Below are 14,903 nucleotides of genomic sequence, written 5' to 3'. Positions count from 1 at the left end.
AACTTGTGAAATACTGTCAAAGGCGAAGTTTCAAAAAAGATTTAGCCATATTTGAAAAACAAAAAAGGGTGAAGAAAAGTAGCCCACTTTACAAGTTCAATATAGTACTTCAAGATGGTGTCATGAGGGTTGGTGGACAGTTGAGCCACGCAGCCATGCCTGAAACAGCAAAACAGCAAGCCATCTTGCCAAGGATTCACATAACACAAAGCTAGTCCTGAGATACATTCATGAGATTACAGCTCACGCTGGAAGGAACCACATGATGGCTAATCTGCATCAACAGTTTTGGATACCTCGAGCTGCTAGAGTCATCAGAAGAGTGCTACCTGACGATCCGCCTTTCAAGAGAATTGGCGTTGATTATTTTGGTCCATTCTAAGTAAGTAGGGTTAGAGGACAAGTAAAGAGATACGGCGTGATTTTTACATGTCTCGCTGTACGAGCCGTACATCTGGAAATTGCATCTTCACGTGACACAGATGCTTGTCTCAACGCAATCCGAAGATTTCTTGTCAGAAGAGGACAAGTGAGAGAGATGTATTCTGATAACGGAACCAACTTTAGATCAGCTGACAGTGAAATGAAGAAATCAATCAAAGAATGGAACACTAAGTAAATCGAGAAACACTTGCTGCAAAAAGGTATTCAGTGGCATAGCAATCCCCCAGCAGGTTCCCACCACGGAGGAAGCTGTGAGCGACTTATTTGGTCTGTGAGAAAAATCCTGAATGTCACTGTAAAAGAACAAATTTCGGGTGAAGAAAGTCAATATACCTTGCTTGGTGAGGCTGAAGCAGTTATAAACAGCAGGCCTATCACAAGGACATCTTCCGACCTCAACGACTTGGAAGCACTCACACCCAACACTCTGTTGTGGCTGAAGGTCAAACCTGAGTTACCTCCTGGAGTCTTCTGTAAAGACGACCAATACGCCCCAATACGTACCTCTGGGAATGAGCTGGTCAGCTCTTTAAAGAGTATTATGTAAGTTGAAATACATTAATCCATTTTTCTTTTTTGGACCATCTTTAACTGTGTAGTGTGTAATGTCTAAAATACAAAATGATCTGATTTTAGGGTGCAGTTGACGACTGTGGCACAGGTCCTCGCTCTACAAGTGCTAATAGTCTTCGGCAAAGAGAAAAATCTGCCATAAGGTACAGAAAACATTGGCATCAGAGTAAATGGATGCATGTTTTTGCAATGTGCGAGGAAACTGGCGAACTCAGAGAAAACTACGCAGGCTTGGGAGAACATGCAAACTCTACACAGGAAGGCCGGAGCCGGAATCGATCCCACAACCTCTGCATTGTGAGACCATCGTGCTCACAAGTCGCCCACCGTGGCGGCCGTCCATTATGAATGCCATCCCACCATCCATTATCTGTACGGCTTCTCCTCACAAGGGTTGCGGGGGGTGCTGGAGCCTATCCCAGCTATCTTGGGGCAGTAGGTGGGGTACACCCTAAACTGGTTGCCAGCCAATCGCAGGTCACACAAAGACAAACAACCATCCGCGCTCACACTCACACCAATTTAGGGTGTCCAAACAACCTGCCATGCATGTGTTTGGAATGTGGGAGGAAACCGGAGAACCCACGCAGGCGTGTGGGAAACATGCAAACTCCAAACAGGAAAGCCGGAATCAATCCCGCGACCTCTGCATTGTGAGACCATCGTGCTAACAAGTCGCCCACCATGCATCCCTGCTAAATAAATGATTAATTTTTACATTTTAGTATTTGTAAGCGATCTTGTGTTCATGACAGCATTTTCAACAGTGTGGGTGTTTGTATGAAAGCATTTCACTTGTGTATGGGCATGAGCATGTTTCAGTTGTATTTATGAATAACAATAATTTCACAATTGTGCCTGAGCGCCTTTCACTGGTGTGTATGAGAATGTTTCACCTATGTGTATGAGCGCATTTGACGAGTGTATGAGCAACAACTATTTCACTAGTGTGTATGAGAGCGTTTCACTCGTATGTATGATAGCGTTTCATAAGTATGCATGAGCAACAACAATTTCACTGGTGTGTAAGAGTGCATTTCAGAAGTGTGAAGCGATTCCTGACTTTTGTCCCCAACGGCACCTCATACTCCCCATCTCCCGCTCACTTCTCCTGACCCCATGAGCCATCCCCGTTGCTACTACATGGAGATTTGATGTGTTTTTTTGTTTTTTTTGTTATTAGCTTCTTCAACATCTCTTCTGATTCTCATCTCTTCTCTGGCGCTCGTCTCCGCCTGTCTGATTTGAAGTCGACCTCAGAATTTGCACTATTTTGACATGACTTCTGTGGTAATCACTACTGACATATTGTGTCATTTGCTCAATAATACATTAAAATTATAATAAATAATAAAAATGGGTCCGGTGCCGAGCTCTGGCTTCATATCTTTAAAAGTAGTCTTCTCAAATCTGTTACTAATGGCCTCTAAATCGGTTGTGGTAGAGAAGGGGCAAATTAGACCTTATGGCATCTTAATTTGGTCAAGTCTTGTACCCATTTTCAAGGCCAGCGACTATTGCTTTAGCTATATACAAGAAAAGGATTACTCTGAATATACACAACAACAAATCCCAGATGTCCATCCCAAATGTTGTTTCAAAATAATCCAGTTCAGATGATAAACAAATGTATTGGTATGTTGAGGTCATTATTTCAAATCAAAATATACACTTCTTTTTCAGACAATGGGGAGGATCGAAGAAGTGGAAAAGTTGCAGGAGTAACTTCAAAACAATGCAAAGAGACAGAATCTGGAAGAATGTCAAGTTTGTCCATGTTTATATTTCTGGAATTTAGTGGGCGTGCATCTCGAAATGTTTGGGGATGGTTCGGGCTGCCAGACAAGACTTTCACTGCGAGCGCTGGACCACTGGATGCTGCGGCAAACAGCGGACTTCTTGCAGCTATTTATTACCAACAAGCTACTCCTGCACATCAATGATGCGGATGGCACAGACTGCTTTGCAGACAATTATTTTGAGGCAAAACCAAGAGGTCTGTAAGCACTCTGAAAACAAAGTAAAATATTTGACACCCACGGCAAAGAAAGCCATGCTACAGCATAGGGCTGGGCGATAAACCGAAAATTTACCGTTACCGAAATTTATTACAATGACCGAAATCATTTTGCCCATGTCGGTAAATTCGATGAATAAAAAAAGAAAAGCCTTTTGTCTGCGGCAATGTTCATGCCCCTTTAAGACCGCTACAGCGCCTCTAGTCATGTGACTCCACCCGTCTGTCGCTCTCGTTGCTGGCGATTCAAATCCAGAAGCTTTCTCACCACCCACAACACAACCATGCTGTGCTGAAAGTTCAAAGTGAGAAGCAAGGTTCGACAAGTGACAACAGCCCATGAACGGAGGCGACACCATACGAGAGAACGTCTCAGAGGTGGACGCGATAGCCTAGCACATAGCTAAAGATAAAGCTCCTCTAGTTACGTGGCGCGCACAGGATTTAAACGCTTCATGAAAGCCGTATTTCCCGATATGGACTACATCGGGCCGGGAGCTTAGACATGTCAAGCATTTTGCATCTACATCCGACTTGTGGTCGGGTCGCAACATGGATCCCTGATTGAGCCTAACTGTGCATTACATAGATGACAAGTGGCGACTGCGCAGCAGAGTACTCGAGACGGCACATTTTCCCCGATAATACCCACTTGTTTATTTGGCTTGCATTGACATTTTCTTTCATTTTATTTCGCGTTTTTTTATTTGCCATTATTTACATCATGAGAGCATCTTGGCGCAATCTATTTGCAGAAAAAGATTTCGCAAGAGGTACCCTTTTTCTTTGTGACATTGTTCAAGTCATGCAAAGCAAGCTCAGGGTTCGCGGTTAACCGCTTCCCGATTGCCCGGGGCAAGTGAAATTTGGCCACGGGCAAGGTAAAATTATGGGCAACTTGCCCGACCGGGCAAGCATTTTTTAAAGCAGCCAAATATCTTTAATTTTGACGAAAACGGTGGTGTGATCTGTTTGTGTGCACTGTATGGTGATGGTTTAACCCAGACAACCCCTTATGTTTTGGTATGGTCCATTGGCCTTATCGGGGGTAATGGGCGGGCGCTACGGGAATCAGTTAGTTCAGTGAATGTCGAGTTAAAGTGGACGTCAATAAATCCCGCAGTATTGGAACTCGCTGTCGTAGCATCCTCATTTGAAGTTTGAAAAACACAACAAAAACCTACGATATTTTGGCCGAAAATTGACAGCCGGAAGTTTTCTTACCTTCTGCGCATGTTTACGAGTGGCGACGAGTTCGTTCAAATCCGAACATTTCGGATTCCTCTGACATGACTAAAATAGCTCGAATATTTTTAAGTAGACAATTCAGTTGTGAGTAAGGAAGGGAGTAATATTTGATTATTGGCTGTTAATTCATTAGCTCCATGATGTGACCTGACATAGTGTCAGTGACTGTGTTCTGTTTATGCTATGAAACTTATGGAGGCAGCACCACAGGCACTGGTCTTAAAGGAATACACAAATTTGCCACACTCATAATTTACTCATGTGATTCCACAATTAATACGCTCTCCTGGACTTAAAATTGATCATCTGGATTGCTGTAATATCATTTTCCCAATTTAACATGCAGATTTGTTAATTATTAAAACTACAATTAACATTTTCAATAACTGCACAGGATGATACATTTGCTCTTGTGAGTAGGGTTTCATGGTTGATGATGAAAACAAGATTAATTTATGCTTATCAGATTATATGTTTATTTACATTTGTGGCGCACATTTTACAACCATAAACATTTTATTCTTAGAGAAAAAAAATTGTCACTTGCCCAAGTCGGGCAAGTAATTTGGCCACTCGGGCAAGGCAAATTTTAGTGGCACTTGCCCTATGGGCAAGCAGTTTTTAAAGTTAACCGCGAACCCTGCAAGCTATTTGGAATGTTCATACAAATGATTTTTGTACTTTTATTTTTCATTGAAAGTAAAGTGTACCAGTTGGTCAATAAAAAAAACAGTCAATATGCAATTCCTGCATTTATTTTGATTTTAGTCCACGTGGGAATTTATTGTGCATTTATCGTTATCGAGGTAAAATTGCTCGATTTCTCGCGATATTGATTTGAGGTCATATCGCCCAGCCCTTCTACAGCATGTATACAGTGTGAGACGTGTTGTGTTCACTTGCTCCAAGGCAATTGTTTTTAAGTGTATACCACATACCCAACGAATTGTGTAATTTGTATGGCGGGGTGTACACATGCGTTGCAAAAACACATGCACACACTGTCACTCACGCACTTCCGTATATAGTTTATTTCAGCACCTTTTGTCATGCTGTTTTTATTTTATAGAAGGAAAGCATTATTTTGATGTCTGAGCTGTCACAAAAGAAAAAATAGAACTGTTGAAGTCAAGTCAAGCTTGTGCTTGAAATGTTTGTTCTTAGTTTCTCAGTTTTTCGTGAGCAATGGGAATTCAGTTATATTCAAACGCTGTCAGGTAAAGGCTCCATATTTTTATAGCATTATAGCACACTATTCTGTGGGCGCTAGAATTGAAGGGTTTGCGTTAGTAAAAATAGGTGGGATTAAATGAGCTGAAGTGTATCTCTTGAGTGCTCCTTAAATATTTGCCTGTGTTGGTATATTTTATTTTGGTCGTGTCATGTTTATTCTTACGCTGAAAGAGACATGAGGTGTTCGAAAAAAATAAATGATTTTTTTTTTCCCGGTCAAAACTACCAATGGTGTCTGTTTTTTTTCCCTCCGTGAAATGTACGAGTTATCACTTTGACGCGCATGATGTCACGTGGCTGGAGGACTGGAAACTTGCACGAACAACATTTACGTTGAAATGTAACAATGACACATATATCGACATCTAACAAACATGCATGGGCATCTAACATTGACACTTACATTGACGTCTATAACATAAACCATTACAATCACATCTAACAAACACGGACATCTAACAGACACATCGACATCCATCATAAACATTTACATAGACATCGACATCTAACCAACCTCTACATAGACATCTTACACACATCGACATCTAACAAACATTTACATAGACATCTAACATAAACACATCTAATATAGACACATAGATTGACATCTAACATCGACACATTGAGATCTAACATAGACATACATTGACATCTAACATAGACTGTTACATCGACAACTAACATCGACACAAGGCTTTGTCAAATGACACGTCATGACGACATATACAGAGACACAAGGCACAACAGCATATTTTTGGTACAAATTGAACCCGATATGTTAGCTACCTCGTTCGACTTAAAGGGTTAGCGAACTTGTTATGGTGGTTGAGGCGTGGTGGCTACCCAGCTCGTGTAGTGTATATTAAACTTAAGTTAATAATTTATGACCAGTAAACACGGATGTTGTAACGCAAAACAATGTTCAAATGTTATTTTTTTTTCAACACATTTCATGAGAAAAAGCTCTACTTGTCTGTGAGAAATGTATGTTGTAGACCCATTATATAACACAATATTACACAATTTTACATTGGAATTTCATTTAATAAAACATTGACAATTATCTTTACAAACACTGTGTATGATTCATCTTTTCATTTGTTGTTCAATGAGCAAAACAGTGGCGATCAAAACAGTGCAAATTAAATGACATTTTATAGGTATCTGGTTGCAATACAGTGAACCCTCGCTACTTCGCGGTTCACCTTTCGCGGGTTCAGTGCTTCGCGGGTCTAAAAAATATTCGGGGGCATTGTAGTTTCGCCGAGCGGCACGACGGGGCGCTGGAGTGGTTAGACGGCCGGCGTCCGCCGAAGAAGAACGTGGGCGAAGAGGAGAGTGGACAAAGAAGAGCACGTTCCCCCGGGCACGATTTGGGGCGACGTTTCGCGCGGTTCGGACCGTACCAGAGCTCCGGCCAGCGTGCGTGGCAGTTAAGCCGAAGAGGAACAACTTCCGCCCGGGCACTAGCGGGGCGACATTTCGCTCCGTTCGGGACCGTGCGAGAGCTCCGGAGGAGACCGGCCGGCGTGCGTGGTTGTTAAGCCGAAGAGGAACACCTTCCGCCCGGGCATGAGCGGAGCGCGAGGCTGTCAGTTATGAATGAATAAATGAATAAATAAATGAAGAATGCCAGGGCACACCGGACGGCGTACCAGCAGGTAAAAGTCGAAGTAATTAAATAAATACAAAAAGAAGTAATTGAATAAATACAAAAATAATGGCTGGGGAATAAAAAAATGTTTTAATAATTTTTTTTTTTTGTTATAACATGAATTTCACCCTCTCTCTCTCTACCCGTATATATATATATATATATATATATATATATATATATATATTATTATTTTATTTATTTATTTTTTTAAGCATTTTTGAAGGTGCGCCGCTACTTCGCACTTTTTTTTAAAGCATTTTTGAAGGTGCGCCGCTACTTCGCACTTTTTTTTTTTTTAAGCGTTTTTGAAGGTGCGCCGCTACTTCGCGGATTTTCAGTTTTCGCGGGTGGTCTCGGTCCCCATTAACCGCGATAACCGAGGGTTCACTGTAGTAAGTTACATTCTAATTTACATTGACAGGTAATGGAAATGACTACTGGTAACCTCAATTGAACTGTATTTCAGTCAGAATGCCTCAAACATCATAAAAAAATAAAACGTTGAGTATTATTTCTCCTTCAAAATGTCAGAAGAAATACTCTATAATGGCCTGACGACATTAACATAGCTTATAGTATATAGCAGGGGTGGGAAAACTTTTTTATTGGCGGGCCACAATGGGTTCTAAAATTTGACAGAGGGGCTGGACCAGGAGCAGATGGATGGAGTGTTTTGGTAACCTCATCTCATCTGAGAAAAAAAATACATTTAATTTTAAATGAAAGTGAACAAAAGCTTGTCTTTGAAAAACCACACTATTTTGAAAATAAAACATTAACAAGGTTTTTTTTTTTTTTTTCAAATTCGGCGGGCCGGATTAAAACGTTTAACGGGCCGCATGTGGCCCCCGGGCCGTAGTTTTCTCACGTCGGTATATAGCATAGCGGCATAGGTTCCCTCGTCAACATCAAGTGAGTTACCCTCTTACCAAGACCAAAATACGGGGCTCTCCATCTCCCGGTCACTTCTCCAGACCCCAACAGTCACCCTCGTTGCGAGAACTTGGAGATTCGATGTTTATTTTTTTTCGCTTCTTCAACTTCGTGTCTGATTCTTTTCTCTTCTCTGGCTCCAGGATTCCGCTGTCAATCAGATGACGATTGAGGCGGGACTTCCGGTTCAAAGTCACCCTCAGAGTTTGCAACCATTTGAGATGGCTTCTGTGGTAATAACAACTGTCATAGGTGCAATTTGCTCTATAAAGCATTAAAAAAAAATAATAATAATAAATTACAAAAAATAGTCAAGTACAGCACTCGTCTCATAAACTAGGTAAGAATTTAGCGTTACTAACGTTGCTACACTATAAAGAGTGTTTTACTGACTAGCTAAACCCAGTTTGCTTAAACTGATCGTACACTGGACGAAATCTTACCGTTGTCTTTTTACAAATGGATTATGAAATTGTTGCAGAAATTGTTTTGCTGTGACGGAGGGCAAGTTTTATAAGGTTCGTTCATCGGGAAGGTTTTATATTAGACGAGGATGGTCTTGTTCTTCGGATTTTTTTTTTATTTATAAAAGGCCGAGCATTTGTATTTGCGCTCAGACTGTGTTGCACAGTGCACACGAACCAAAAGCTCTAAAGAAAACACAATACCCGATCCAAACGGAGGGACGTGTTATCTTTATCTTCCACACCGCCTATCTTGTACTGGCTTGCGGGGAGGTGCTGCCGCCTATCCCGTCTGACTTTGGGCGAAATGCGGGAGGGACGACCTGAACAGAGAAATACAAAAAGAAGCAGTACAGCGTCAGTGTAACTCCTTACGGGATAATATCCTCGTCGCATAAACAAGGTAAGAATTTCACGGTATGCATTTTGGTGAACTATAAAGCGTGCTTTACTGACTGGAGCGACGTCGAGTTAGCCTAAATGTATCGTGCATTGGACTAAATCTAGCAAGTTAGAATTATACGATTTGTTCTTCGGGAAGGTTTTATATTAGAGGAGGAATTAAGATCTTGCCCTTCGGACATTTTTTGTGATAAAAGGCCGAGCATTTGCATTTGCGCACAGTATTAGTCCACGAAACAAGAAATACCCATGTACAAATAACTTGCAATTATAATAGTTGGAGCTGTAACAAAGTGTTTTTCATACGGTGTTGTATAAATTAGCAGGAAATTAGAACACAAATTAAAACACGTACAGTAGATACAAGAAGAACAACGACAGTCACATGTTGAGTCGAAAGCTAAAGAATAAAAATGTGTCTTCAAAACGTTTTAAAAGTGGACAGAGAGGGGGCTTGCCTAACATTCAATGGAGAGTCAGGGAATGGACTCCGAGTGCAAGTTTCAGGCCATCTATCTCAAGAAAGAGCTTCTGATGCACCTCAAACGGGTACTGCAAATTTAGTAAGTTCAGCGCATAGTTAATTCCCATGAGCAGGAGACTGGCAACATTTCCACAACCTCATTTTCTTAAGCAACAATGGAAACAGAGGCATGGGATGTGTCTTCTTGTCCCTCACTTGCTTGGAAGACATAGAGTACGTGTGTCAAACTCAAGGCCCGGGGCCAGATCTGGCCCACAACCTAATTTTATGTTGCCCGCAAAGGGCAAATCATCTGCATCAACTTCCTGTTTCTAGCATATTTTCTTCACAACAACACTGAGATATGAGATATTGCCAATTATTTGTTACCAATCCTCCCCTTTTAAAATAAATTGAAAAATTGTTGAACAATTACTTACTAGCTTCTGATTTCAAAACTGGCTTTCCAATCAATTTATATGGGTTCACAGTCCCTCTGAGGGAAACCACAACTACGATGTGGCCCGTCCATAAAAATGAGTTTGACACCCCTGACATAGACCTTCAGTACTTGCTTGGCCTGGTCCTCTTTTGCTTGTTCTCTGCTGACTTCCTGAAAGAGCATATACATCCATGGTTAGGTGCATAATGTCCCAAATTTGTGTTTGCTTTTTATAGTTCTGAATATCGCTGTCTTCAGGCAGTATCCAAGAAGCTCCAGAATCTTCACCTTGCAGGAGACTTCCAATGGCACGTTTTTGCAATCATTAACACTGCATCATCCAAAGAGAGCAAACCATTTTCAACATTTGAGATTGGTCAGTAATATTTACAAGTAACACCCACTCGTGTGGATTGACCAATAGATTAGATCTAGAAAAACATGAAATTACTCAAATTATGACAACATGTTTCAGCCGGACACCAGTGATATGTGACAGTATTTGCAATCTGCATTACATGTTTATAACAGCATATATGAGAATCAAAAAATAAATAAAAAGGGCAATGAAAACGGAAATTAAAATAGAAACCTCAACCTCAAGGATAGGATTTTTGTAGAAATCTCAAAATCGAAACTTTGGACCTTCTGATTTATTTTGTCAATTACCCGAAAGTAACCTTTGCCAAATGCCAACCCTTTAGCCAGAGCAGGTCACATACTGGCAGCAATTAATTTATTTGAATATTGTGACAAATAAAAATGTTTGCTGCACAGTCTATGAGTTAATTGCAGCTTTAAAAACGTAATACTGTTGTAATTTACCTGGTAGTCCGTGATGAGTTCCTCTGCAGACTGTCCGAGGAATTTCATCAAGGAATGGATTATGCCCTCCCTTCCAGCTTCAACGTTTTGCTATTTAAAAAGACACAAGATGATTAAGTGTCTTAAATAAATAAAAGCTCACATATGCATTGCTTACATCCCAAAAAGTGCATCTCAACTTTAAATAAAAAAATAGCAAGATATCCATAAGCTCTAACAGATCTTTTATTCTTTTATTCTGTTAATGCTTATGATGGACTTATCCAAAATAGTTTGATGCAAATTCTATTTGCAGTAATAAAACACAACCCTCTTACATGACTGAGTGAACTGAGCATAGGTCTTATTTCAGTGCCAGTAACTCGGCCTTTTTTTCCAAGTATCTCCTTCAATTCCAGGGTGTAAAGTTCCATCTTGGTTAGCCAGGTTCTCTCAAATTGAACATATGTAATTTGTTTGAACTCTTTCTTAATCTGAAACATTTTTCCCTCAATTAGAACATTTTCAAAATTAAGAAATCTAAATCACGATTTAAATTTTGATTAATCGTCCAGCACTAGAAGATACAGCAGCAGGTATTACTCCTCCTCTAAAATAATAAAGGCAGTACAATCATCACTTAATTTGACACAGAGTTTGGATTAATTGCTGGACTATGGTCTGATATTTGTCCCACTTGAAACTAAATCTGAATATTGGTTATTTGAATGTGAATATCTTAACTTTGATATTTGAATTGAAACCTGAATGTTTTGAATTGAACACTGAATTATTGAATTGAAAAACTGAATTCGAATTACATAAATTGTATATTTTTAATTTGATTCTGAATTTTTCGATCATAATGTTTTTGTTAAGAACTATATCCCAATAAACTTGAATGTAGGACTTTAAAATGCGTTTTTAATTCCTCAAAAAAAAGGTCTCCTCACCAAAAATTCAATACTGCATATGCTCAAATTCAGTTTACTAAGTAAAAATTCAAGACTCAGTGACAGACATACGGGAGCTTTAGGGTGCCTCAAGGATGTGCAATGGATTCCAATCACCTTCCACCTATCACATCAACCCCCCATCCTTCAGCAGATCCACTGGCTTCCAGTCAATCAACAAATCATTTTCAAAATTCTTCTATATATTTTCAAATCTATGGCTGGCGACCAGTTCAGGGTGTAGTGCGCCTTTCGCCCGTAGTCAGCTGGGATAGGCTCCAGCACCCTCCCGTGACCCTGTACCGGATAAGCGGTGTGGATAATGACATGACACATGACTTTCAAATCTCTTCACAACCTCGCCCCTCCCTACCTTTCAGACATCATCCATATTCCCACTCCATCCCGCGCTCTCCGGTCTTCATCCTCCTCACTCCACCCCTTGCCTGCCACCATGGGGGACAGAGCCTTCAGCGATTCGGTTCTCCAGCTCTGGAACTCTCTCCACCTGACCTCTGTAATTGCACCACCCCCTGTGTTTAAAACTAAACTCAAAACCAATCTGTTCCGCCTTAATTACTCTCTCCAATTCCAGATATGTCCCTCATCCACTTTATTGTATTTTATCCTGCTTGATTTACGTGTTGGTGTTTCTACCCGTATTTGTGTTTTTACTTTCGTATTTTACTCTGTACAGCGGCCTTGAGTGTCCTGAAAGATGCTTCCAAAAAAAAAAAAAAAAATATATATATATATATATATAAACACACACACACACACACACACACACACACACACATATATATGTTGTTTGTTTTTTTTTTCATGGTGGAAAAAAATTTCATCTAAATAACTCTAATGAATTTGTCTTTTATCATGGTGGTCTGTAGGATGAATTGGATCAAGAGCCTGCCAAGTGCACCATGGTGGTGTTTGTTGTCCGGGAGGAAGAGGATCTTCAGCCACCACATTACATCGGGGCAGTTATTGTAGGTGTGAAGGTTCTTTGTCAGTTGCCATCTCTTGCACATAGATGTGTGATGCTGTTTGGCCTCATCTCTCCACTAAACCTGTCTTACCTAAGTAAGTTAAAACACGCTTTTGATGCACCACAAAAAAATACTCATGGAGATAGAACCAAACAAATTGACACGAATAGTGTGCGGTTTGAGTGTCAAACTAAATATTTGATAGCCCAAAAAAAAACCATTTCAGAATGTCCTTTTTAACCGTTTGTAGGTTGTATTCAGAGAAAAAAACTACAGCATTTTTCTAAAACAAAATTACATCAATTTAATGTCTTTATTCCAAAGTAACAAATATATATATATATATATATATATATATATATATATATATATATGTGTATATATATGTGTATATATATATATATACACAGACCAGTTGTCCTTTCATTTTACCATGAAGAGTCCTGAGACCTCTATGGCCCTGGTTAGACGACCACCCACCGCTGTGTTGTTGGGAATAAATGTGCAACATTGTTCACCGAACATAGCACAAACACCACCTCTCTCATCCAACAATACATCAACAGTCATCCTGTTTCGGAATGCCATTAGAGATTGGTTGATAGCCGTTCATGCACAGTTTCAAACCCACTTTGCGTCCAATTACCTAATTTTTGCACGTTGTGATGATGCAGTTGACCTGTCTGCGTTCTTTGTTCTTCGTTCGAGGACTCAAATCCTGTTACTTGATCTGTTAATTTACACTTACTTACTTACTTACACTAAGGAGAACACCGATGGCTTCCATGTATGTTGAATCATTTTTTTTTTTTTTTTTGCCGTGATATTCTGCTTTCTCTTTTTTAACGTCACCGATGTCCTGTCATGACATTGGACAGTTCACACAGTTTATTAACAAACAATATAAAACATACCATTTACGATCAATCAATTACATTTTGTGAAATGGCACTCTCCAGAAACTACCAATAATTTATAAGCAGGGCCTAGTTATGAAAAACACATACAGATATGCACTAAGTCTCAAAACCTTTTACATTTTTGGGTGATTTATCAAATGATCTATCATATCCACACCACCACCAGATTTCCCCTCTTGATAGTGGATTGAAGTTTATTTCAACCACTATCAAAACCAGACACAGTGGTGGTGAAAAGATTCCTAACCGCTTAGCTCTGTCAGCAACATTAATGCTATTTAAATTTTCAAGAGCAACTATCATAGAAAACATGTTCATCTACATCAACTCTAGTCACAGGATACACGCTGACCCAATCCATACATGTATTATCAAGATAAGCATTAATATAATATCAATAATACAATTTCATTTGCTTATTTTGGATATCTCGTTGTCCAATTGCTATCTTTTCACGAAAGTACAGACTTTCTCCTGTAACTTTGTTCTGTGGACCAATAGTTGCCCACTTGAGTATTACTCATGGTTCCAACTCAAATCTATCAACATGTCGTCCAAGCTCCACAAATATGTCCCATCACTTTTTTTTTTTCAATTATCTGCTTGGTGTTTGCAAATCCATTTTGATTAGTAATTGGGATTCTTACTGTTGGTATTGTACTATAGTCACATCATAGTTTGTTTATGTAACTCTGGGTTGTTCCCACATATAACACAACAACAAAAATATCAGAATAAAATTGTATACATCCAACATAGAACAGCTGCTTTTAACCACTTCAGGGTCATTTTGTCTGAAATATCCCCTCTACTTAGTCTGGTGTCTTATGAAATAAGACCACCCTATCATCAGACTTCCGCTCATCTCCTTTGTAGGAGATTTCAACCAAAATGACCTTTTTACATGTGTCAAATGAACCAATGTTGACTCTTCTACTATATTTACAGCTGTGAGAGCTGTCAATAAAACTAAACATGGCATTCCCCCTTGGGTAATTACATATGTCTTATCTTCAAACTTCTTTCAAGCATCCAGTCTCCTGGCTCCACTAGTTTAGTGCCCTGCTAGGAGACAGAAAGATCCTCACCACTCTAAATTTGTGCCTGTCTTTGTTTTTCTAACACTTTTCACATGTAGTCAGCTAAAGTTGCTTCAGCATCTATTTCCCATTTGTTCTTAAATTTGAGGTATTCTATAAGGCCTTCCAAACAATGTTTTACAACGTCTCGGTCCTAAATACAATGAAATACAATACAGTGCAACTCTCTGTATATAACTCAAATTAACTCACATAAACACATTTACAGTAGATACCAGAAAAACAACAGAACAGCAACAGTCTCATGCTGAGTCAAAGGCC

The sequence above is a fragment of the Idiotropiscis lumnitzeri genome, unplaced genomic scaffold, assembly GCF_059441095.1.
Source record: "Idiotropiscis lumnitzeri isolate Australia: NSW breed Sydney's pygmy pipehorse unplaced genomic scaffold, RoL_Ilum_1.0 HiC_scaffold_239, whole genome shotgun sequence".
Lineage (NCBI taxonomy): Eukaryota > Metazoa > Chordata > Actinopteri > Syngnathiformes > Syngnathidae > Idiotropiscis > Idiotropiscis lumnitzeri.
This window is presented reverse-complemented; position numbering follows the sequence as displayed.